The 25887-nt window shown below is 41.9% G+C and overlaps 1 protein-coding gene and 1 long non-coding RNA gene across 2 annotated transcripts in view; both read left to right on the top strand.

The window, feature by feature from the left end:
• Positions 1–25887, top strand: part of LSAMP (limbic system associated membrane protein) — a 965192-nt gene that overhangs the window by 502460 nt on the left and 436845 nt on the right. The gene's annotated exons all lie outside the window — the stretch shown is intronic.
• LOC149919803 (uncharacterized) lies at positions 2205–5473 on the top strand. The gene is made up of 3 exons (XR_016471207.1): positions 2205–2793; positions 3109–3255; positions 5210–5473. It is a non-coding gene; the product is annotated as an uncharacterized LOC149919803 (long non-coding RNA).

A 25887-nucleotide genomic window follows, 5' to 3' on the forward strand; every position in this document is an offset into this window, starting at 1 on the left:
CATAATCCTTTGGTATTTGAGGTTAAGTCACCTCATCTACCGTATTACCTTTCCCTTCCTAGAAACAGCCGTCTTTGAGTTAAATCAACATATGCATTCAGAAAATGTCATAAAGATAATCAGTCTTTCATGCTGTGTGCACAAATTATTTCAGGCTACTTGAAATTTGTCACAGGCTTCTTGCTTTCAATACATTTAGAGAAGGCCCACCTCTCTCCTTCCTACCCTCAGTGTCAAGAGGACTGAGGATGGGGGACAGAAGCAAGGACAAGTTTTTGGATAAAACTGTATTAATTTGTTGAAAGTAGCAGTAAGAGAAACTTCGGAAACCTGTGAATGCAGATAGCTTCGGCAACGCGTATTGAGCCCCAGGGCTGAAATCTATGATTCAGGGGACGCAAGGAAGCAGAATATTACTAGCAATTTGAAAAGAAATAGTTGATGTTGTTTTGCTTTGGTTTGGATGTATCGCACGCATAGATAAAAGCTAGCTAGAGTTTGTTGATAGAGTTTGATAACAAATTGCATGTAAGGCTCAAATCAGTTTATGCTTCTGCACAAAAAGGTTGGCAAGATGTCACAAACCATACACACTTAATACAACTCTGTGCATCTGTTAATCTAGCTGGTAGCTTGTGAAATTCTACAGTAATAAATTGCTATTGTGAAAATCTACAGTAATAAATTACTACTCAGAAGTGTTTGTAGTCTCCAGAGAGAAAAAAAAAAAAAGAAACTAAATCTTTTGTTTAAAATATAATGCACAGTGCAGGCAAAATTATTATAATACATCCCTTAAAAAGAAGGTAATTTACTGTTAAAATCTGTCAATTATTACAGTCAAGCATACAAGTATAATAAAACAAGCACAACTGTCAAACAAAAAAAAAGAAACTCATGGAAAGGGCAGCTACACATTTGAAGTCTTAGGAAAAAACATCAGATACATTTGAAAAATCATTCCTGCTGGTTGTTTAAGGCAGTGATTAAAAAAACGCATACACAAGTAGAGAATTAAGGCAATATTGCTTAGTTCTAACAGGCACTTTGTGGTGGCAGTGGGGCTTATTTTTTCTTTTTCTTGCTTGACTATGCACATGTCTAGCTGATTTATGCATCTCCATCTCTGAACCCTATACAGAGGCGGGGAGAAGCATTACAGTCATGTTGCAGATGGCATAAATAGAACTGCTTACAATTACAAACCAGATCAGCAGCAGAGCCAAGAAGAGGAGCCAGACTTTCTTTCTTCTTTACTTTGAATCCTGTGTCCAATTTAGTGAAGACTGTGGTTCTAAAGTTATATTAAATTAGGTCTCTGATCCCCATCTCCCCTGACCTGTGTAAAAATAATAATCCAGACCCTCAGCTGCTAAAATCACTGCAGCTCCATCTGGCCCATTAATGTGTGTGTACATGCCAGTGGACAAGATTGCAAGTTGTTACCTACTCCCTGCCTAACAAACCTGGCAAAAAAACAAGAGTAATAAACACAAAAACTGTCATTAAATTTCCAGCTTAGGTGGCAGAGATTTCTCCCTCTGCAGCACAATGGTAAAGATAATAGGCAAAAATCCACCATTTAATACTCTATCAAGAAATGACTATTCTTCTGGTGAATGTTGAGTGGAATTCTGCGAGCCTGGGATAAGTAGCCTATGTACATATAATTGTTTTCTGAGAGAGACAGAGAGAAAAATCTGTTGGGCTTTATGCAGGTAGTAGGCTCCTAATCTCTTGTCTCTATAATTTTAATAATGGAATTAATGATAAGACTATCACAGCCTCATCGAGATGATCTCTCATGTGAAACCAACAGTGTCATGGCAAAGGGCTGGTCAGCAGGGATGCATGATGATAACTTTTTTTCTGGTTTTTTTTTTGTTGTTGTTTGTTTGTTTTTGTTCTTTTTTGTTTTTTAATTGGGTGTGGGGAAGCAGAGAAAGGGCACTGTTCTTGATAGCCTTGGCTCTGTGTTCATGAAAGGGCTTGCACCAGTCGGCCTCTCTTGTGGGACAGCTCTAGGCTCTGATGGCAAGATTGGCTTCCTGTGTCCCAGCAACAGAAGGGATGTTGAGACCCAGCAGGCAGCAAGCCTCCCTGCTGCACCTCTGCATGGTGAATATGATGAATGGCTGTATGAATCCAGCATTTCTATCAGGATCTCTTCCTCCAAGCCAATGAGGAGTAGGGCCCAGATGATGCTGTGCACCAGCATGTTTATCTGCGGCTGTGCTGCTCATCCCTCCGTGGGATGTCCCAGCTGCCTGATCCCAGTAGGGTCAAGTAGCACGAGTGGCTCTGAGCTGGGTACTGAGAGCTGCAGTAGCAGCAACCAGAGCACATTACAGCACTAAGGCTCACCCAGTCCACACTCCAGTCCTCACATATGCTCAGATAGAGGCCAGGCAGAAACTGCTGAGCTGAGCTGCTGCAACCATATTAAAGCAGTGTTGGCCACACAGTCACAATCCGTCACCTGGGGATGTTACAAACCATCACTTGGTCACATTGCAAAGCATCACCTTCACTCAACCTTGACTAGGGGACTTCAGCACCTGTCTCACCCAGATGTCACAGTCCATTGCTGAGTCATCACAGTGAGCCATTCTTACCTGCAGCACGTGCATCAGCAGCACTCCAGACCCAGCACAAGTTCTCCAACACTACTGCCCACTCCATTCCCTGCATATCATGTGCTTGGCATCAGTGTTTCACACCAACCACCAAGGCCTTGGCCGTGTCTTCCCATGGGCCCCATTAGGTCACTCTGGCCATGGCACTCAGATCCAGGTATGTACAACAAAAGGTTTTTTTCAGTATAACCTCATGCTTCCCTCTGAAGTCTGTAGCCTCAATGCCTGGGATTTGGCAATATTCAGAAGTGTTTTGCCATGTGGGAAATTAAAATCTGCAAGTACAAAATTGCTTATTTAAAAACAAAGAACAGCAACAAAACCCATGTTAGTTCAATTAAAGGGTCAGTCCAAGGAAGCCAAAATAGATTTTTTATTTGCTAAGAAGCAAGGGACTGGAAAAAGATACATCTATGTAGCAGGTATTTCTAATTAACCAATGAGAGTAAAGGCACTTGTTCCACTTAATCAGGAAGCAACAAAAAGGAAAACAGCCCTTCTCAGCTTAAGAATATGCTCTGAAAAACAACCCAGGATGGAGAAGCTTGTGGCAATTCAAGAATATGTTCTACTTCCCTTCTTCTTCACCTTGTAAACATGACTGCTTCAGTCTAAACAGGTATCTATTTTTAGTTTTGTTTTAGGACTGGCTTAGTGGTTTGTGGTGAGCAGATGGGAATTTGATGTTACATTTTGTTTCAATTGTCTTTCACTGAAATTAATTGAAATAATGATCCTCCTTATTGATATAACTCCTGTTTTTAGAAGTGTCCTACTGTAAGAGCATTAGAATCTAAATTCAGAATCATGTATCTCAATACAGGATTAACACAAGAGATGGTCCTTGAAAAACGTCTCGGATTCAGGCAGCGTGATACTTGAGAACTCAAGCAAAATTTTATGTCTCTTAGGTCTTGCTGCCACATCAATAGAGCTATCGGGTTATCTGTTTTGGGTCTCCTATGTTGTGCCTAAAGGTTCTTGAATTTTGGGCTGCTTTCTAGGAATCTCCTATCTGATGTAGTCCCTGTGCCCTCTTCCATGTTGTACACACCTTGTCATCTTTGTACGTATCAAGAGGATGGAGATGGATTCCAGTTCCTATTAGCAGTTTGATGGGGTAGCAAAATGGCGCCGATGCTGGCATGCATACCTCTATGGAGCTCCAGCAAGACCTGTGTTTTATATCCTGCCTCAAAACCAAACAGGGAAAACTGCTTTTTAATTCACCAGTTTTATCTCTCTGAGCTTAGTGAATTCTGTGCTCATAAAAAGTGAGAGACAGCTATTGCAGGCTAAAGGCTAGCACAGCGCAAGTTTCATGCATACATACCACTCTGCTAAATACACCTTAGTGCTGACCCTGTGGCATGTCCTACTCTAATAATTCATCCTCCCCTGGTCCCCATCACTCCCTTCACCGGTTCATTCTTGGCATTTCTGTTGTGCCTTGCACTTCCCTTTTAATATTGCAGGCTTGGATGCCTCCTGATTAGTGACTGAAACTTATGCTGAGCTCTGCAGCAAGTTTTGTGAAGGGTCTAGGGTGAAACCTTCTGAATTCATTTTCACTCTTGATAGAAACCAGACAGTGAACTTTAGTTTTCAGATGAGGTAATGATTCGCCAACTGATCCCTTGTGCTCCTTTCTGATTTAGGATCTTCCTCTGGGGAGATGCTCGTACATTTAGGAATGAAGTCACTTTTATGGCACACTGTCCTGAATTGGAAATCATAAGCACAGGCCTCTCTGAGCCTGTTTTCTTTGCGCTAACTGGGAATGTGTTCTCCAAATGAGAAAATCCTCTCTTCAGCAGATGGTTCTTTTTTGCTTTTCTTTCCTTTTTAAAAACACAATGAAACTCTAAAGACTGGAAAAGGTCAAATATTTTAGTGAGCTTTATTCAAGGAGGAGGAAGAGATCTATCACAGGAGAGCATACTGAGACCCCTGAAATGTCAAATAAGCAGATTATTTGGTTACCAGAATTGGGACAGCTGGTCCCAGGTGAGGACAGTGTCACAACTTCTTAGCAGTCTTTTTCAACACTTAGCTTTAAGATTTCTCCGACTCAGATAGAAAAAAAAAAAAAAATCAACAAACTATTTTTTTTCATATCGAAGAGAATTTCAGACAGAGAATAAAATCCCAGCCCTCTTTAGATCAGACGGATGTAGCCATTCTGTTCAAGGGGCATGGATTTCACCTGAAGAACAATCACCTGTGTGTCTCCTTTGATGATGTAAAGTGACACATTTTGAAAGACAAGAGAGAAAAAATAAGCATTCATTAAGGTGTGGGCACAGAACAACTAGCAGATCTGCATCTCATCTGTAGGATAGACATGACAGCCATAGGTCTTAAATCATCCTGTATGGACTTGTTGATACAGTCTGGAGAGGCTATAGCCTCTAACAGTGGTGGGCATTATGTCCGAGTGCAGGGATCATTGACACAGAAAACTAAAAGGATTTAATAAATATCTACCCTTTATAAAATGTTTTCCCTCCACAAATCTCCAAGCACTTTATGCAGGAGGTAAGCATCGTTATCCCCATTAATGGGTTTTTCAGATTTTTCCTGCAGACATTTCTGGTTGGGTAAAGCCAGGTTGGCTGAGAGAGAAAGTGACGCTGTTAATGATCCCCTCACGCTTCATGAAGACCTAACTGACTGCTGCTGTAGGCCAAGTTGCAGCATGGGCAGCTCCAGGTTTTACCTTGCTTTGCCACATGTGAAATGAAAAACAAGTAAGAACAAATCACCGTGATGTTTTCGTGTGGTTCCAGTAGGTTTCTTCCAGAGGTCAAGAGTTTCCACGTAACCCTCCTTTATCTTTGAGTCTAGGGTGACAGTTTAGGGTAATTGAAATTCAGTGATGGATTTTGATCACGCTTTCCTTATAATAGCAGATAAAATCCTTGTATCCTGTCTTAGACCTGTTACTTCACAGTGCTGAAGTGGGTCTGTGCAACACAATGCAGAAGATCATATAGATGACTCTATACTGTGTCAAGTTTCGGATATACGTGGTGTGGAGAGTGCTGGTGGACCTGTGGGTGGGTGCTTTGCTGCATGGTGCTAAGCATGCTTTGGATGCAGAGGAATTCTTGTGGTTTTTTTTATTATTATTATTTTTATTTTTTTCAGGAGTGTTACAGCTGAGTTAGCTCACAATATTCTTCCAATTTACTGCCTGGACAGCCACCTAAAAGAAAGTCTTTGCCTCCTCCTGGCAAAGGTTTCTTCACTCATTTTCCATGCTCAGTCTGTTGAATTTTGTAAATAAGATTCGTTGGCTCTAAGTGGTTGGAATTATATTTATTTCTCTGACTTCTATGACATTCACAAGGTGAATGTATAAGCCTAGCATGCCTCTCTTGCTAGACTCTAGATGAAAGAGTGGCAGCTATGGTGTCATTCTTTTTTAATATCAGAGACATTCTTAGAGTGAGTTGACCATTCTTAAACACCTTAAAGGGTCGAGAAGTCCTTGTCAAATGCTATATTTCACTATCATCAAGCCATCATTCTTCTAGCTTTATGGGGAAAAAATACTGATAGGCTTTGCCTGAAAAATTCCAGTTACACTAAGACCTACAGTATTCATGCTTTTGACCTTTTGGTTGCTTAAAGTATACTGGACAGCACGTTTCATTTTTATACATCAGTAACAACTATGGAGATGTTCTTGTTGAATATTATATCTAATATACTGAAGCTGTGAGGCCAGGGAGTTACTCCAAAATGTATTGTTATCTCAGCTCTCTCTTACCATGTGATCTCTGTGTTCTTTGCTTAAGATGGAAAGTAGCCTCGTTCCAAATGCAGTAATAAGCTGGCAAGTAGAAGAAAAACAAAACAACAAAAGTAAAAACAGAAGATAGGAGTGGGCAAGGCACCACAGGCAGGAGTTGTGGGCAGGGAATGGATGTGGTTTCTAATGATACCAAATGGCATCCCTCAGAGGAAAATGTGGAGCCTGCCTGAAAAGGACCTGGAGCCCATTGGCACCTGTGGCCTCAAGAAGCACAGTCAGTTGACAGTATTTTCTCTGTGCTTTTTTAGAGAGTGTCTCTGGAGTTCAGTGACTCAGATTCTCCTAGCTGACCACCATGAATGAAGCAGAGAACTGTCATCACTCATCTCTTGGCTCTTTGCAGGAGCTGATAGCCCTACGGACCCACCACCAGCCTTGGTGTATCTCCTATTTGCTGCCATGTGAAAGTCAGTCTTTGTGCAAAGCTCTGTTTCTCCATGGCTTCCCCAAATAAAACTCTTCATGGGAGGATCTTGCTACCTCCGGTGAGCTCTGCTCACTGCCAGTCACCGATGGCATTTTTATTTTTTGCTTTACCAAACAGAAAGGATTCATGAAAAAAACAAAGTTCATAAGAGTAAGAGCAGTTAAGAATAATGAGAAAGCAGAGCAGAAATCCCAGCCAAACATACCTTCTTTAGTGGAGGAGAGAGGGGAAGCCTAGAGCCGCAGCACAAATACTGATTATTCCTGTCAAGGATTTGCTGCTGTTGCTATGTTACTGGCCTCTTTGGAAAAACCTTGAAGTATGGGGTACATTAGGAGCTCATTAGGGTCCCGGGGACTTGTGCTAAATGTACAATGTGTCTTTGTGCAAAACACACGTCAGAAATAACAACATAAACTTTCTGCGCTAAGGTTTGGTTACTTCCCTTGTTGGGTTCTCTGCTCTCTCTCACTCCTGCATCGCTCCAGTTGTTCTTCCCTGGCAGCTGCACTGTTTGACAGGACGGCAGAGGTTACCTGGATAGAAGAAGATGAGCTCTGTTTCACTTCGTGAAGTTTTCGGCCTTTCATGCAAGTTCCCCTGTGGGGGGAATGCAGGAAAGGAGGGAGCGTGATTGGAGACGCATCTCAGATCTGTTCAGAGTAGAGGTTTAATGACACTCTGGGGATTTTGTGTCAAGTAGGCAGAGCAAAGATGCCTGAACCTTAGGAAATCATGGGTGCACGAAGGAAAGGCCCATTTCAGTCGGAGGTGCTGGAACACAGAGCAGAGCAAGCAACCTGGAGCTGGCTGCTCAGGTGTGATGGAGGGAGCCCAGCACGCCGACAGCTGGTGGGAGGACTCAGGGCTGTTCTCAGGGGAACCTCGGCAGCGTGCCTGCATCCGGAGATAGCGCACGTGGGCTCTGCAGGGAGTTAGCAACGTGCCTGGGCTGAACAGAAAATGTGTATCTTCGCTGTTTTACATAATATTTAATGAATGATATATTAGTAGCCCCAACAGGATTTTAGTTTTATTTAATGTAATTTATAAATTAAACAGTCCAGACTGGGCGGAGAAAATTAACCGGCAGGCTTACTAGAAACAAGCTGCCGGTCTTAGAAACAGACAGCAGTTCCATTACATGGATCATGTGCCATTTAGCTAACTAGGCATGAATTAAGCAGAGAAATACTCTTTTAGATTGCAGAATCATCAGTTTCCATAACTCATCAACCTGGAATCTACATTTGAATTGGGAGCAAACCTCAGACTGTTTGTTTAGGGAGCATTTTGAAGAAAGAAAGAAAAACAAAAGAGTTTTGTCTGCACAGACCAAAACAGATGCACAGGGGATCAGCCAACAATTTTCCAGACGGGTTCTTAGAATTCAAGCATAAGGGTAGCACTCAAAGACATGAGAGAGCTGTTGTGATCTTAGCATCTTCAAATCTGGTGGCTGAGATGCCGAAAATATTTCTAGCTGAGAAAGCAGTAACCAGCAACGTACCTGATCAGAGGGTCAAGGCTAGGGCTGTGCTGTGACTTGCACATACAGGCTCATTGGCTGTTGCCAGCTTTGTGATTCCTGTCTGCAATGGAGGAAGCCAACTCAAGGCAGCGTGCTTGTATGAACCCTGTCTGGCTACCTCTCACAGCTCAGCCATTTCAGAGATCTAGGTAAGACCTCTATAGCTAGACGGGAACCGCATTCCTAGGTTGTGTTTTATATTTCTTTTTGTCATATTCTTTCTGTTTATTTTATTTTGGTTTTGGCTCTGACTTGTAACTTAAAAGCCTGACATGTTAAGTGCTGCTAAGTGAACTTTTCCTTTGACCTAAATATTAAGTTTATCCTGTGCTGATAGGATGGGAAAGCAGTGACTGAGGTAAAACAGACAAACTTGAAGTGAGCATTATATACAGAGGCTGTGAATCAGAGTAAAACACTTACGTGCAGGCAGTCCTCAAGGAATGGCACCTTGTGGTATCTTTAATGAGCATGGAGGCAGGGACAGTTTTCATCACTATGCAGAGAAGTAAACTGGTGGGGTGGCTTTTTTTTTTTTTTTTTTTTTTTTTTTTTTGCAAGCCAATTCCCCTTGGTGAGCAGGAACAGGTGTCCCTCTGCAAAACTCAAACAGTTGAGAATAAGCATCCTCCATGCCCTGGCCCTGAGCAAACCTGAAACCTCCTGCAAGTTTTCCCATGTGTTGCATGGAGGAAGTTAAGGACCTCAAAATGGCACTCACCCAAATAAGTGCCCTGGACAGATATGCTTAAATAAACCTCTTCTGTTTCTAGACTGAGAAGGACAGTACCTGACCTTCTTGTTTTCACTTTGTGAGATTATTTGACAATTTAGAAGCTCATGACTATTTTTGTCTAAGAGAGCAGACAAAACCAGCACTTATGCCACCTTCATACTGAGCTTGTAAATTGCCTGCAGAGTCCAAAAGCACTTCCTCCCCATCTGCAGAAAAAGAAAGTGGTGTGTTTTTTTTTTTTCCTGGGAGAAAAAAAAACAACAAAAACCAAACCAAAACAACAACAAAAAAAAAACACCATAGATTTTTCCCCTTTTTAATTGATGTAGTTTCATGTAGTTTCAAAGAAAACTTTCAAGCATGTAGTGAGCCTAATTAACATAATATCTGCCTGAAGCAGTTTCACTGAGGTAGATTTGATCTATCTCCAGTCATTTGTATTTGATGTTAACCCTGAAACCTAATGTCTCTACCTGCTCTTCATGCTAGCAAAATCTTTGCAGGGTCATGGCTTACCCACATCTGCTCTGATGGCTGGCATCAAACAAGTGGACATTTGTGGAGTCTTTCTTACATGGAGGAGTTCAAATCTGTGTCCTTCAGTTTTTAATCTGTATTCAGTGGCACCTCATTGCTAAATAGGATCCTGGGACCAGAGTATTTAACTGTTCTGCTGAAAACCTGCCTTACCCATGGTTCTCTAGTAATGCAGGCCCACAGTTTCCATAGGGAAATCTATTGCATGTCAAGAAGGCAAGAGCTATAGAAAATAACTGGAATATAATGCTGAAATAAATAACAGCAGAAATTCAGTACTGGATGCATTATTAATTATATGAGTAACGAGGACATAATATTCAACTGGCATCCTTAGAAGTGCCCCTAAATCTGCTGTAGCGCTGGAGGTTGCTGTAACTAGGGGCCCTCCTCTGAGCTTCAGTCTATTTTCCTGTCTGCACAGGGCTCTGGCTCCCCTGCTTTGCTGGTAGGTTAGGGGGGACTAATGAACTGGCGTTTGTAAAGCCCTTAAAAGATAGGCATTTTGCCTTTCTGAGTGATGAAGCCCACTGGAATAGCTGTTTGGGAGTACCTGGTCTCTTCTGCCTACTGATTAGGAGTGATTAGAGCAGCTTCACCTCAAGGTATCTGTCCAGCCACATCCCCTTAAAAAGCTGCAACCTCAATTGTAGTATCCCTTAAAAGCCAGAATCATTTCCATTTCTTGCTTATGTATGCTGACGGGCAGCGACAGCAACAGCCTTGAGCATTTTGGCTATAGTGGGAACTATAACAGTCGTTCACTTTGATGAGCATAAAATTCTCGCAGAATTAAAACCAACAGATACCTTGAGAGCCCCAGCTCTGCTCTCAGGGTGGGTGAGTGAATGGATGCTGCCATCTAGCAGCTGATCTGGGCTCCTGCCGGAGCTCCTCGCCTTCCTTGCCAGGTCTCCTGCCTTGAAGCGAGTTTGTTGACTATTAATTAGTTTCACAGGTGAAGGGCTTTTCTTTTTCCGTTTACATCATCATCACAGCATGTTGGACTAAACACATTGAGTGGTCCTTGCTGAAAACAGCAGTGCAAAGCTAGGAAGCTGTGTGTGCATCTGTGAATCCTGGCATCTGTGTTTGTATGAACGTGTGCTTGCATGTGCTTGCATGTGAATTTATGTGCACCCGGCATTTCTAGGAGTGAGAGATGCCTTTCAGGGGATGGCCATCGTTGTGCAAGAGGCAACTGCCAAGTCCAATAGGCCTCAGGTGAAAAAAAAAAGAGACAGCCGACTTCACGATTTGCAGGAATAATACAAGATCACAGGAAATTCAGAGGGAAAATAGCTGTGCTGCTAGATTGACCTTTATAAGAGTAAATGTAGTCTCTGTAGATCAGGCTATCTGATGCAGAGTGGACACTTGACCTTAGAGATGAGGACTGAGAGATGCTGATGGTGCGGGTGGAACACAATTCTTTTTCAAAAACCTGAATGATCTTGACAAGGGTCCAGCCTCTGCTGTACCAGGCACGTCCCAAAACTATGGTCTCTGCTTTAAAAAGCTTTGGCCAAATTTCAAAGGATTGGAAGGTAAAGGACTCAGTGAACTCTTCAAAGAAGCAGTTGGAATAGTCAGAAAGTGAAATTTCAGATTCACGTGAAAGGCTCTATCCTGTTAAAATGTGAGTGTTAGGGATGGCATGAGCAGTGCACTGCTCTAAGTTGTATATACCATTTTAATGCTGGAATGGTTTATTCTGGGGAGGCTAGGAGAAATTAGGAGATTCATGTTCTGTCTTCTCCTTGCAGTCCTGCTAGAAGTATCATGTAAAGCACTTAGAGCATGCATGCTCTCCCAATGCCAAGTAGTTTAACAGTATCACCACACACTTCTAAGCCACACACTTTCTTAGTTTCACTATCTAACCATCTCTGCTTTTACCTCCATTATTACTGCTGTTTTGCTTTGCTTTTGCCTGTGGCTTTGTGTATAAAATAAGCAGTTTTCCATCCTAACCTCCAGAGTTTCTTCTTGTGTTGGGTTTGCCGTCTTGTCCATCTGCACCCCCTTTATGCTGGCCTCTGCTGCTGTGCTGTGAGACCTCGTGGATGATCATCCACCCGCTCTCTCAGACTCTTTAACAAGTCCTTCTGCTTCCTTCAGTGCACATTCCCACCCTAAGCTGCCTCTGCCTCTGCTTCTCACTCTGGTGCCACATGGTCATAGTTCCTGCTCTTTGCCTTACCTCCTCACATCTTTTCAGTACCTGCTGTTCTTGCCTCACCACACCTCCAACCTATCACCTTTTTTTCCCATTTGTGATGCAGAAGAGCAGAATTTTTGTACTCACCTACCATGGAGCAGAGAGCCAGGAGAAGACCTGTAGCTGCTGCCTCTATTGAGTAGTAGAAAGGAAAAACCACTGCAACAACAGAGGAAAGGGTGTGCTGGTCTGTGCTTCAGTTAGTTTTGCCATGGCCTCATTTTTTCTTTCACTGGATGGGTGAATGATGCAAGTGCAAGTGGTACAGACTCCATCCTACTTTCAGGAGATTTCTTTACTGCTTCCATGCAGAGATTCTATTTTGGTCACGTTTCCACCAATGCTGACCACCTGAGTGACAACCATGAAGTTAGTAGGTGGTGATCACAAAGCTGTAATAGAAAAATTTCTTACTCCACAAGATGCCTCTATTTGGGATCTAACTGCTATTCTGAACCTCTGTATGTCCACAAATTGCTCAAGCAATGACATGTTTACACTTGAATTTCAATTGCTTGGAGTGCATATCTGTTTGGAGAGCAGAATTCTCCCAGGAAATGAGGGCAGAATGGTATGGGAAATTGCTCGTCTGTATCAAACTAATGGCCCATCCAGTCCAGTATTCTGTCCTACCATTGCCAGTGCTGGATACTTTAGAGAGAGAGACTTGTAACAACCCCCTAGTGTGCCCAGTTTTACAACACAACATAATAGGGAGACATTGCTTTCTGACCCCTACTTGCGATCATTTTATACCCTGAAGTGGGAAGACTAATAACCCATATGGTTTTTATTCTAGCAAGCCTAGCTGCAGATGCTATTCTTGTAAGGTCTAATCCTTTTCTGAATCTTGCTAATCTGTTTTTCTCTATAATATCCTCTGGCAACAAGTTTCACAGGTTAATTATACGCTGATTGCAGAGACTTTCCAATCATAGGCACAGCTCTTTTGTACCTCATCCGTGTATTTTTAAGTCTCTTTCAGCACCCAGAAGTGCCTGCAAATTTCTTTCTGCAGAAAAATAATGAAAGAAACTCACTTTATACCGAATTCTGCATGCATAGGCCTCAAGTTACTGATATTATCTCAGTTTCCTTTGAATTCAGAGCATGCTTCTTTCCAAGTAATCTATCTGGTGTAGCTATAAAGAACTTCTCCCTGGGGTTCTGTCCTGCAGCTCATGCCTCTAAAATTCACTCTCCCATGTCATCTATAACATAACCCACTCTCGAGTCATAGGTGAGTCATCTAGTTAAACTACAGCCAAACCAAATCGTGCCTGTATGTGTTTGTATTCCATTTCTCCTGCTTCCTGGTCTTCACAGCTCACTAGATGCTACACACTAGGACTTTCTGCATGCCTGGGACTTTCTGCATACCAGCCCCTTCCAACCAGCCTGTATTCCCCTGTGGTCCCAGTATCTTTCAAGAGAGAGTAGGTGATTACTCCAAAGAGTATAAGTAATGCCAAAGGTGCATTTCCCTGTGGGAGCAGAAAGAATTCCCTGAGTTAAATGTATCTGCTCTGTGCCCAAGCGCAACTCTTCTTCTAGAAGCTCATGATCTGCTGGCTGCACTCTGTCCCCAGAATTCCTTGGCTTCCTGACCGAAGCTGTATTTGCAGTATGTCTCGCAGATTTGAGTATGTGCAGATTTGAGTGATGAGCTGTATCTACACTCTTTCCCTGTCTGTATCATCCAGATGACTGTATAGCAGGAGCTGAAGGGTGCTTTAATCTCCCACATCAGTATTAGCCAGCGTGGTATGATTGCCCAGTATTGTGAGGTCATGCCTTTATCCCATTCAAAGCGATACTGCATTGTCAGACTGTTTTCTAGGCAGCACACTTTTTGACAGCGTTAGGTGCAGAGCAATTTAGGGTTTCCAAGTATATCCAGTACCAGTGATGGAAGGCAGACCGCACTTGGCCCTTGCAGCCTCCCTCTTGCCATTCCTCAACTATACTCCCTGTTGTGTAAGGATCAGCTGAGTGAGTGTCCCATTCAGATCCCTTTACATACTGATTACACCTGTCAGACAAGGTAATCATTAAGGATCTCAGCTAAAGGGAATAGGAAAGTGAGGCAAAGAGAGGTTTAATTACTTGCCTGAGGTCATCTTGTTTCTCAGCCTAACATCCAGCTCTTGTCACATCTCAACTACTGGGCCAGTTTTCCTGCTGACATGCAATTGAAATGTTGCTGTGACTCTCACACATCTCTGTTAAATGGCTGCTCTATAAATAAATTTTCCATTGAAAACAGCACATTAGAAAAATGCTACTGCATAATTATTATTTCGTGTTGTGAGGGTTTTAGTCATCACAGAGAGAACTCTCCACCTCAAAAGTCAGCTGCCATAGCCATTCCTCTTTACTGTTCAAGGAAAAGTGCTTACATGTAACATGAGCCAAATTAAACGTACCGATGCAGACAAGAAGATGCAGAGGGGAATAACTGAGACAGTCCTTCATGGATTCTCCTTCAGTACAGGCTAGAAAGCCATTTTCTTCTCACCTGATGAGATCTAGTAAGCTTAACTTCTCCACTGTAACACATGGAAGTGGGCACATGAGGGAAGTGGCCATAACATGGGCAAGGCTCTGGAGTATGTCCTGAGAAGGGCAACAAAGCTGTGCAGGATCTGGAACACAAGTCTTACGAGGATGGTCTGAGGGAACTGGGATTATGTTCAGGGAGAAGAAGAGGCTCAGGGGAGACCTAAGCGCTCTCTACAGCAACCTGAAAGGAGGTTGTGGCAAGGTAGGGATCGGCTGCTTCTCCCAGGTAACAGCGATAAGACGAGAGGGAATGGCCTCAAACTGCACCAGAGGAGGTTCAGGCTGGTTATTAGGAAAAATTTGTTCTCTAGAAGAGTGGTGAGGCATTGGAATAGGCTGCCCAGGGTGGTGTTCAAAAAACATGCAGATGTGGTACTAAGAAAAATGGTTTAGTTGCAGTATTGGTGGTAGGTGGATGGTTGGACTAGATGGTCTCAGAGATCTTTTCTAACCATAACGATTCTAAGATTCTAAGAGCATTGGAAAGGGAAGTCTAGCATCTTTGTGTAAATGGGAAGACATAAGACAGGGGGAAGATAGGCTCACCATTTCATTTTTACAAGCTGTCTGCTGAAGTTTTTGTTGAAGTCATTCTAATCAGATATTTTCCACTAGCTATTAAAGTATTAATACCTTCTCTGCTGGAAATTTCCTTATTTTCTATACTGTGCCCAAAAATCCAGGTAGCCCATAAAGAAAAGTCTGGTTACAGAAGAGGCTGGAAGTTTGAAAAAAGTAGCATGAGGCCATTACATTGGCAATTAGAGTCTGTCTTATTAGAAGGACGTGTAGCATGGCAAATCTTGGAGCTGTTCTTTCCTGGTTTGATTTTCATGGGGCCTCTGATGGGGTGGATGGACACAAACCTCATCTTCCCATCTGCAGCATGGTCCTACTGCTTCATAGTGTGCTGGAGGCATGCATGGAGGCAGGAGGGACTCAGCAAGCACAAACTGCTTTTCAAAGCCTGTTGGCAGACACCAGGGATTCATGCCTCTCTTCTCCCCCGTGGTAATGAACTCCCACAGAGAACGTACCAAGTATTCTGTCTTCCTTCAGTCCATCTGTGTGGTGAGGTTTTTATGGTCCCTTCCCTCTGTCTGGGAAACAGGGAATTTAACAGCTTCTTCCCAGCAAGTCTAACCCCTCCAAATGAACGCCGACACTACAAAAGGAAGTGGCCACCTGGTTCTGTGGCTCCCTACTGGCAGGCGGTGAGTCCTAATGAACCTCTCAGGGGGAGCACCCACAGAGGGAGGCTGATGAGCCTAATAAACACTTTGGTCCCTGGAACTGAGAGGCATCAACAGCAGCAGGGATGGTGATTGGGAGGGAAGAGATGAAGGGCTGATGTCTTGCCTCTCAGCATTAAAGGGCTGACGAGCCTTCACGCCATCATGCCTTTCAGCATTAAGCTTCCGGCATATGGTGGCTAGTGATGTGTGAAAGTGGGGATGTGTAGCTGGCACAGTGGGACTCATCATTTCAGAACTGCTTTTCCTTCCTGCTTGCCCTTCCCCCTGTGCCCATGTGCTGCCCTTGCTGATGACTCTCATCAGCTGCTCCATAGGTACCTCATCAGCTTAAGAAACACCTGGGAAAGCTGGGGTGTCTCTATGGCTAACCAACTTATAAGCCAGGAAAAGCAGAAAGGTGCCTGATATAGAAGCATCTGCCCTTGTTACGTCTCTAGGCATATATAAGCGTTTCTTTTTTAAGTTATTTACTGGTTGCTGGCCTAGCTACATGCAAAGCTCCATCAGTCAGCTAACCCCTTTCAGAGGGAGACTAAGGACTGTGGATAGTGTCGGAAATAAATGATGCTTTCTCCCTCTGTCTGTATCGTAGAAGATCTTTAGAAGAGGTGTACTTAATGGAAAAACCTCTTTCCACATTTATTAAGGGTCTGCCATTTCCCAGTAAGATTATTTACGGTGTTCTAACCTGATACTGTGAAACACCTGAATTTTGAGAGTTAGAGAAGGAACTATTGCTTTTTGTTTTTATTTTTTTTACATTCTGCAAAATGATGTGGCAGTGGTTTATAATCTGTAATGAGTGTGATCGGTCCTGTTTATACCAGTGCAGTGATACCAAGAGTGCTTGAATAACATGATGATGGATATTGCACAGGAAACCAGAGAACAGGGTAAATACTATGATCCAGGTAAATATCCTGGCTTCAAAACACACTCATCTAATGTGCAACATCTGCCACTATCAGGCTGAAAATTGCCTCAAGGATTTTGGAAATTAGGTCATAACAGGGAATAAATTTCCATATCTTGGTAGCGTTTTATTGCCATATGGAATTCATGAGACGCATTGCTTTTTGCTTTTGGGAAGGATTGGTGGACAAGGTTTGCAGTAGAGTTTCAGCCCCAAAAGCAGCTAAAATGCTAGGAAAGCTAAACCTTAGCAGAAAGCCTTCAGGATCTTTTGAGCACTCTTCCTCTGTCAAAAATATATTTAGGTTTCTGCACAGTTTCTTGTGTAAGAGGGGAAGGGGGACTCCTAAATCTCTCTTCGAGCAGCCATTCTCTCTCCCTCTTGCCCTACAATTGCTTGAAGAAAAGTGGCCCTATGTTATGGGTGGATGGGAAATGCTACTTTGCCACTTAATTTCTGTGACCTTGTTAGATCCCTTTGTCCTTCCTTGTCCTGTTTTCCCTTCTGTGATGGGAGTCTTATGTTGGGAAGTTCTGTGCTTTTCTTGTTGATTTGGGTTTTTAAGCACAGTGAATAATGCAAAGTGAAAAGCAATAATATTTTTTTGTTTTAGTATTTTAATGTTATCACTCTTCATATCACCCACACTTGTGTAAGATGAAGGATAATCAAGTCAGTGTAAACTCTGCTTTCTGGACAGAACTTCTCCATTTACAAAGCTCCAAGGTCTCTTGGGTTTTTTGCTGGTTTTTTGTTTTTTTGGTTTTTTTTTACAAGACTTCTTCATGGCTCCCATTGGTCCCAAGGTTGAAAAGAGCATGCTGTAAATGAATCTTACCCCTAGAACAATTACGAAAGCAATAAGAAATTCCTCCTCTTTAAGAAGCCAGATCTTCAGCTTCCATAATCCATTCCTGAGCATTTTGAGCATTTTAGCTACTTGAATTTTCTACAGTGTAAGAAATCCTCTTGAGAGTGCCATGACCTTTTAGGTTTGGTATGCTTGGAGTGAAGACACTATCAGTCCTTGCAAACAGCTGATCTCTTTTCCCTAAGTCATTTTGTTTGGAAAGTGAACTGTCTGCTCATCAAGGAGATCATTGCAATGTTGTTTTCCAGGCATTTGTCTCCCATGTTATAAATGGTATTAAAATTACCAAGGGCAAAAAGGAAATTGAAGTCCTGGCTGTGAATACATATGGCTTCCTGCATTTGAGTACAAACTTTCTATGCAGCAGTCACTGGATGCAGAACTCAGCTGTTATATGGAAGCCTCTGTGAAGTTTTTGAAAGCTTAGATCTGTGTCCAAGGCCTATCTATAACAAATATTTTCAAACAGTCCTACATAAAGATAATTTGTTAACTGTTAGAAGCTGTCAGGAATCCTAGATCACTCAAAGTGGACTTAAGTGTATTCACCCGATTAATTAAAACTGAGCATGTGGGCTCAGACATGTGGTGGTTGATTTGCAGAGAAGGAAGATGTATTAGAGTAAGATTCTAACCATCTGCTGTAGCAAAGGAGACCCTGGCTGACAAGACAGAGTTGAACAAAATGAGTATCCAGTGAGCCCAAATAAAAATATTTGATCAGATTCTTAGAGTTTAAGAGAAACCTGAGATTTAGAATTCAAGGCCTTTCCTGGTTATAAAGGCTGACTGAAAGGCAGGAACCACTTTAAAAGATTGCACAGCCCAAACTGTTCTTGTCTCACAGAACAGAATCATTTTCTATTCATTTTTATACCCCTACAGTGGAAGAAAATAAAGAGAGCTAATGGCTGATTGGTTTTCTGCCACCACATAATTTCACTGTTTTTCTCCAGGCAAAAGAAGGCAGAGTCTCTTACTGATTGTCCTTCTAGTTTTTATTGTATTGCATCCATGTGGCATTGCATTTCTGGATGCATGTGCCAGGGAAGAAGTCTGTAAGATTTTCATACTGGACTTACGAGGATCAGTTGATAGAAGTCTCTGTTCTGAATTTAAGATGTGACACCTACAGTTTATGAAACTGGTAGGAGCTTGAATCAGTGCCTCATGGTCAGGATATGCAATTTGAGTTTAGAGGAATTGACCAAGCTTTTAGTAATGAAGAAGCATACGATGAAAAAACATGAAATGTATTTACAGTGTGAAGATTCAGTGTATGCTACAGAACATTTTCTAGATTTTCACAGCATTTGTAATCTGTAGACTGAGAAATTTGTATTGTTCAGCAAGATTCAGGAGTAGAGACCTACTCACGCTTAAGCCAACGAGCATCTGTCCAAGTAACTAATATAAACAAGTTCCTTGCTTTGTCAATGTGCAGGTAGAGAAGCATGCGCTAAACAAGAGGTCGCTGGTACAGGAGATGACATAATGCTTACAAACCAGATCAGGCCTCAGGCAACCTGAGTTGTAGTCATAGATCTGCCGTGAATGTTTTGTGCGACGTCTAGCAAGCGTCTTAAGTCTGTCTTAATAAATTAATTGTACCTTGCAGCATTTCCTGACAGTAAAGCCAAGTGGCATGGGATGGCCCAGATCAATGGTAGTAAAACACTACTAAAGTACCCCAAAGAGTGTGGCGCTGAGCAGCCCTTCCAGCTTACAGGTGTTTCCCTGGGCCATTCATTTCTGGGAATTGTTTAGGGTAGGTGCAAATTTTAGTAGGGTAAATCTATGCAAGCAAACTTGCTTACAGTTTATATTGTTTATTAATGTTACTGTATCTGGGATTGTTCTTGGGCACATTTAAATTTACTAATAGAGCACAGTCTTAGCTGCTGTAGTCAACTGCTGGTCTGGGAAAGTGTTCAAGGAGCTGCTGGGGCAAGAAGCTGGATCCACCACCTCCTGTTCTCCTTCACAGTTCTTTGTTTTGTTGGGAAGGAACCTTAGCTATTTGGGTTGATGGGAGCTATGGAAACTCCATCCGGGTCTTACACTTACACTTACACTAGGACAATCAAGGGACCAGGCAAAGCATTGGGCAAACCACTGTGCACCACTCAGTCCTCTTTCTATAAAATGAGGGTAATAGAATTTCCTGACTTAGAAAATATGATTTAAGGCAGCACAGTAATAGTCGAGGTTAAAATACTCTGCTATATAATTGCTATGCTAGCCAAGCACTCTTTTTGCCTTAAATTGCTCCTGGGTTTTTGGAATCATTTGTTATGGGCAGGTTTTTCTAAAACTGCCCATGGCGTGTTTCTCTTACAGTCAGTTCTCAATTACAAAAAGTAATAGGAGGTAGTATATCTGCGTCCTTTGCTTCATCCAAGCTAATACAAGCTTGGATGGCAGCCAGATGAACCATTCACTCATCCACTATAACAATTTCTATGCCTTTATCATTCGTAAGGATTGCATGGTATTTCAGACAGCTGTAGAAAAGCAAATAGTAGGTATAATCCAAGTATCTAGATTTTCAAGACTTAATTGGTCTTACCTTATTTAGATTGTACCTTACTACTAACTATAAGAAAAAAAAAAAGAAAAAAAAAAGATATTTAAATTCTTTTTCCAGCAGCTGCATATGTATTATTGGAGCTCTTCAAAAGCTGCCTGGACATGGTCTGGGCACCCTGCTCTGGGTGTCCCTGCTGGAGCAGTGGTTAAGCCATATGGACCCAGTGGGCTCTTCCACGATGTGATTCTGTGCTTTGCTGTGGGTCAAAATAAACTCTAATGTGCCAGTCATCTTCATCTCTTACACACTCCCTGTGGGAGCACAGTGTTGAGAGTTTTCAGCAATTACCTTTGGTGGTCACATTAAATAGATAAATGAAACCTCCATTGTTTCCAGTGAAAAGGCAATAGTGTAAAATGTCCATTCATGGGGTTTGGCACAGCTGATTCGACACCCACCAACAGTACTGTTTATTTTATTTTTGTCTTATCAGCAGGTGAGTGGCTTTTCTTTCTTTTTTGTTTTATTTTTTCAGTGATGCTCTTTGCCTTAGCAATTTTTGAGAAACATCCTTTGCAAAGCTGAAAAAAAAATCTTAATGTGCACTTTGTAATATGGAATTATAACTTCACATTTGCAAAATCAGCTTCTCCTTTTAAGATTCCCTTATTTTGGATTACTCAGGACTGTGATATGAATGCAGCCCTGCTGAGTGGGAAATTGATGTAACCCTTCCCCACCTCTCGTCATTTCTGGCTGTCACTCTCACCCCATTTCCACCATGTAGGTTAAAGCTATACGCTGCTGTATCTCTTAAAGGCTCTCTGGTATGGCTAGTCAAAGTAATTTTAAAATAAAGCACTGCTGCTTGAGTCACAAAGGATATTTCCAGGACCTTTGGCTATTCTGCCAGCTAGACTCCTAGAATGTGGCTGACTTCCCTGATGCTTGAGATCCTAAAGACCTGAAACTCTATGAATGTGAAAGGAAGCTGCAGTGAAATTCAACTGTAAATGATCTTTTTCTGATGGACAGATCTATGCTGCGCAGAGGAGCATTTTCCTATATCTTACTTAAAGGTAGCTGTTCTTTGTTTTTTGTTTTTTGGTGGTTTTTTTTTCACAGTAGCATAATGCTCTCTCTTCCACTCATCAGTTTTGGTAACTGCTGTCTTGTTTACTCTGCTTCTTCATGGGCCTTTGCCAAAGTCCTGACAACACAGTGGCAAAACAGCATTGTGTACCCTTCCATTCTATATGTGTACTCTCAATGAGCTCTTTGCTCATTTTTGCCTCCCACCAGAGTTCAGTGTTCCTTTGCCCTCATCTGTAAGAATGAACAAATTAAAATAATTTGTCAAGATGAATACAGTATGAAGGAGGCTCCCCTGAAATGAAGTTGTTAATAATACCCTTATTGATAGCAGAGAAAGTCATCTCTAGTGTAAAAAAAATTCCCTATCTCATCGTATTTCCTATCTTCAAGTCAGTAGCATCCTCTTTCCTCCATCTAAATTGTTAAATAAAGGTTTGCATTTCTTACATTAACATTCTGGCCCTGAAGCTTGCTCTTCTTTGTAATCATGTTGTCAGGGAGGTTTGCTGGAATCCCACACCATGTCTGTTCCAGCCCCAGCTCGGTAATTGTGTTTCTTGGTTTCCTTTTGTATCAAATAAAACTGTTTTCCTGAGTAAACAAACGGTACTTCCACTCCCATTTCTTTATTGGTGTATACCTTGTTTCAAAAAAACTTCTTTGAAATCTGCATAAATGCCGTGTTTACTGTAAAAAATACATTGGCCAGAATAACGATCATTTGCATGTTAATAGCTCCATCTCAGTAGGTGGCTGTTAGTTATTGCCGGTCTTGCTTGTTACAAAGGATGTGAATCCTTTTAAAGTCCTAATCTTAATTGCAAAATGATTGTAGTTTTCCATAATTCCCTATATTTCAATAATTTTAATCTGTATCAAATAAGATTTCTTGACATGCTATCACCTGCTCTGTATGTTATGCCTGAGCTCTGCACGTCTTCCAATAGACATGCTCACTGCCAGGCTGTTTGGGGTTTGAACTGCAAATAGGCTGTTAGCCAATTCTTTCCCACTGAACTTCCGTAAAGAATGGATTGAGACCTGAACTTGTGCATTGTGTCTTGACTCCATTTCATTCTCTTTGCTCTTCATTTCTTTCGCTGTATTTGACAAGAGAAATGACTGACACGGCAGCGTGCTGCTGGCATCATTTCCACTGGGGGAGTGGGGTTACGGGGGTGGATGGCTCAATGTCATTGTCAGTTTATGTGGCCTTTGTAGCACCAAATAGTTGGTGTTTAGTGCGCACAGAAATGTGGACTCTGTGTTTTAAAGGGGCTGAAGACAAGTGTTTACAAGAACTTCTATGAACGCACCAGTGGAGATCTGCAGTGCACAAAGCTGAAATGGCTCAGCATGGAGGACAGCTTAGGCACAACAAGGCTATGTGATGATGTGCTTTCCTATATAATGGGCAATCTTACCTCCAGATGGCTTGCATCTGGAGATATTACAGGTCTATGTGAAGTGCTCGTGTGCTTTTCCTGCACTGTATAGGAAAAGCGAAATGTAAAGGAACATTACTCAGGAAAGTCTGAGTGCAGAAGAGAAAGCCTCTTAAAGTAGTTGCTGGGTATGCTAAGCAAAGCAGTATGGTTTTTACCCTAGGCCTCTTAGAGGCTTAGCTATTCCTGCTCTTAATTCCTGGTTTTGAACTTGAACATCCCAAGATAATACGAATCTGCTCTGTGACTTATCTTCTATCCAATGATGGAAGCTCTTTTCAGGTTGGTTTTGTATCCATTGTAGAAGTCAATATTCTCCTGAGCTGTACGTAGGCGCTCTAGAGGTGCAGAAATGGTGTGTGGTGGGGTGTTATGCTTTAAAATAATCCTTCCATTTTGGCCTGTAGCTCACTGAATTCTTGTAAAATTATTGGAGCTAGCTTTTTCCAGCAGATTTTCTCAAGTTCTGTCCCAGGTCTGCAAAGAGGAGATCATCTGTCTAATGCAGAGCTTTCCAAAATGCATCCTAGTTTCATGGCTCTTGCAGGGAACAACAATCCTCACAAACAGACATGCTTGTGGAGGTTAGGCATTAGTGTACACACTAGCATATGCATCTTATGCATTCATTCTGCTTTAACGTCAGAATTCAAGAACATATTCAGGAACTAGAGTGAGTTTAGTGGAGGCAATTAATGTGGTGGTTGGGGCCTATGGTACAACCTAAAAAAAAAAGAAGGATCCAGGCTTATTTAATGTAGTCAAGAGTACTTGAAATATGATTACAAAGAGAACAGAACCAAGTTCTACTAAATAACAACAGACAGTAAAACAAGGAGCAGCAGCCACAAGCTGTGGCTTGGAAGGTTCAGATGGGACATAGGGAAAAGCCTTTCACTGGGAAGGTGGTGCAGCACTGGCAGAGGTATTCTGTAAGTTCTGAAGTTGTCTGTGTTGGGGCTTTGGGGACCAGCAACAGCAAGCTAGCTTGGGAGCAGGCAGCTCAACTACTTGGTCTCCCTTGCAGTGAGCAGGGACTGAATCTAGCAGAAGGTGTATTCTTGACGCTCATTCTGAAATTATTTTTTTAATGACAGGAAAGCTTACTTTAGCTCTTTGTAAGGTCATCTTTTCTTGACTTGCCTGTGCCTTTTAAGGTGATCTTCTTTCTGTCTTTATCGAGTGACTGTCTTGAGAGCAGCATCCCTGTGAGCATTTGTGGGGGTATAGCTGTCGTCGCTGTTTTAGTGCAGTTGTTGAAAAAGATTGGAACAGATTGGTGCTGTGTGAAACTCACGTCACATGCTTTTATCGAATACACTCATAGTGGGATCTAAAAGTTTTAGCAGCATGAATTTGGGAGGGTTGTTTCCTTTATGGCTGGGGAAGTGGAAAATGAAAAGCGCACATAAAAACTTCTTTAATTCTTTCCCTAAGTCTGTCTCAAAACTTCTGTTATTCACAGAGGATTGTTTCTGCAATTACAGAAGTGATGGAAGAGGGGGACAGATCTCTAGTCCTCTGGAAAGTCCTTATGGAGAAATGATGAAGCAAGAATGGAGAGGGAAAATAATCACAAAGAAATTATGCTGGGAAGAGATCAATAGCCAGAAAATTGCTCTCGTCACTCGACACTGGGACAGATGTGTTTAAAAACCTTCTCTTTATAGAGGAATAGCCTTGAAATTGACCCATTCTATCCAGTCTATTCTTTTCATGTTAAAGCAACAAAGAAATTATTGAAAATGCAATGCTGCTTTCTTTCCAGCATAAAAGATGCAACTGCCTTCCTTCCCCAGGTATGCAGACTGATTCCACTAACTGCGTTAGGAAGGGTTTGGAAAGACCTGCCAGGGGTCTTCATCATATAACCACCAAATAGAGCTCATCTGTATGGGGAATGATCTAAAAAATGAACCCCATACACCCTTCAAAGTGTGATCACAGGGAACATTTCCAGAGGTAAAGACATACAGGCACATAAACATGGTTTTGTTACCATGTGAGGTAACACACCTCAGCGATACCGCTGGTGTACAGATAAACAGTGAAAGAAAGGGGCAAGCAGATTGGGAGAAGTGGAAATGGAGAACTATGAAACAGTTCCTGTGATGGGGACCTGTGGTTGGAGATGGCAGTATCCTTCCCAATGGATGGTTAAGAGGATTGTGAGAAGGGACATAGCTAATCAGTACACTCAGTGTGGAGCCCACACAGCATTAGAGAAGTGAACAAGCAGGGAGACTTGTTTTTAAATTTTGAGAGATGCTACTTTGTGATAAACCTTTTTCCTTTTCCACCTTCAGTCTCACCAACTTGTTTGTTTCAGAAGAAACTGCATTGTGCTGCAGAGCTTGGAATAGCACAAAAGGGTGATAGAAGCCAAGGACACATGCCAAGTGATGGCGAGGGATTGCCCTGGATTTCCAAGCTCAACTGATGAGATGCCAGGCAATTTTATTTTAATTCCATAACAATGAATTACAGCCTGCTCATAGTCTGTTCTATTCCTTCTCCAGCTCATTTCTTTGTGGAAGGATAATTAAAGAGTGGCACATCTAAAATTTCAGTTATCTACGGTTCCACCTGTGTTAAGCAGTTTGATTTATTTATACCTATTGTTACACATTTAAATTGATATTTATTTTGCTTAGTATAAGACAGTAAGAGTTGAATTCTGTGCACTGCTAAGTGTGTAATGTTTGCAAATATAAAGCTACTGTTTCTGAATATGACTCAGTTCAGTTAAAGCTGGTTGTATCTTGCAGGAATGCCTTCCAGTCATGTTCTTATTCTGTGCCTGGCTTTTATATAGGTCAGTATTTCAGTTGCAGTTGGGTTTGAGTTCTGCCAGATTCACATTGTTCTTGTTTAAATGAAACCTGTAGTTTTCAATTTCACTCCAATTCTCATTAAGAAAATGTGAAGCTTTCAGCACTTGTTAAAGCATAAGCTGTACAGCACCAATAGTATCCAACTCTTATGTCCATCAAGAATAGGAACGGAGCATTCATAAGTAGCTTCTGAGGTCCTACAGATCTGTTAATAGCTCCAAAATTTCCAGGCAAAATATGGTTGTATTTTCGAATAAGGCAAATATGGCATCTGAGGTTACACTTGTTCTTCAGAAAAGATTTTTATGTTGAGAGTCTTTTGATTTATGCTTCTAGTTGCCTAGTTGTCTTTCTTGAAATGGGAGAGAGGCCAAGGGCTAGATTTTCAAAGGTATTCAGATATTTCATGATGCAGGTAGATACGTAGTGAGATGCTTAAAAAAAAAATAAATTAGGTTGCTCACCTTTCAATT

The sequence above is a fragment of the Phasianus colchicus genome, chromosome 1 (assembly GCF_987193195.1).
Source record: "Phasianus colchicus chromosome 1, bPhaCol1.hap1.1, whole genome shotgun sequence".
NCBI lineage: Eukaryota > Metazoa > Chordata > Aves > Galliformes > Phasianidae > Phasianus > Phasianus colchicus.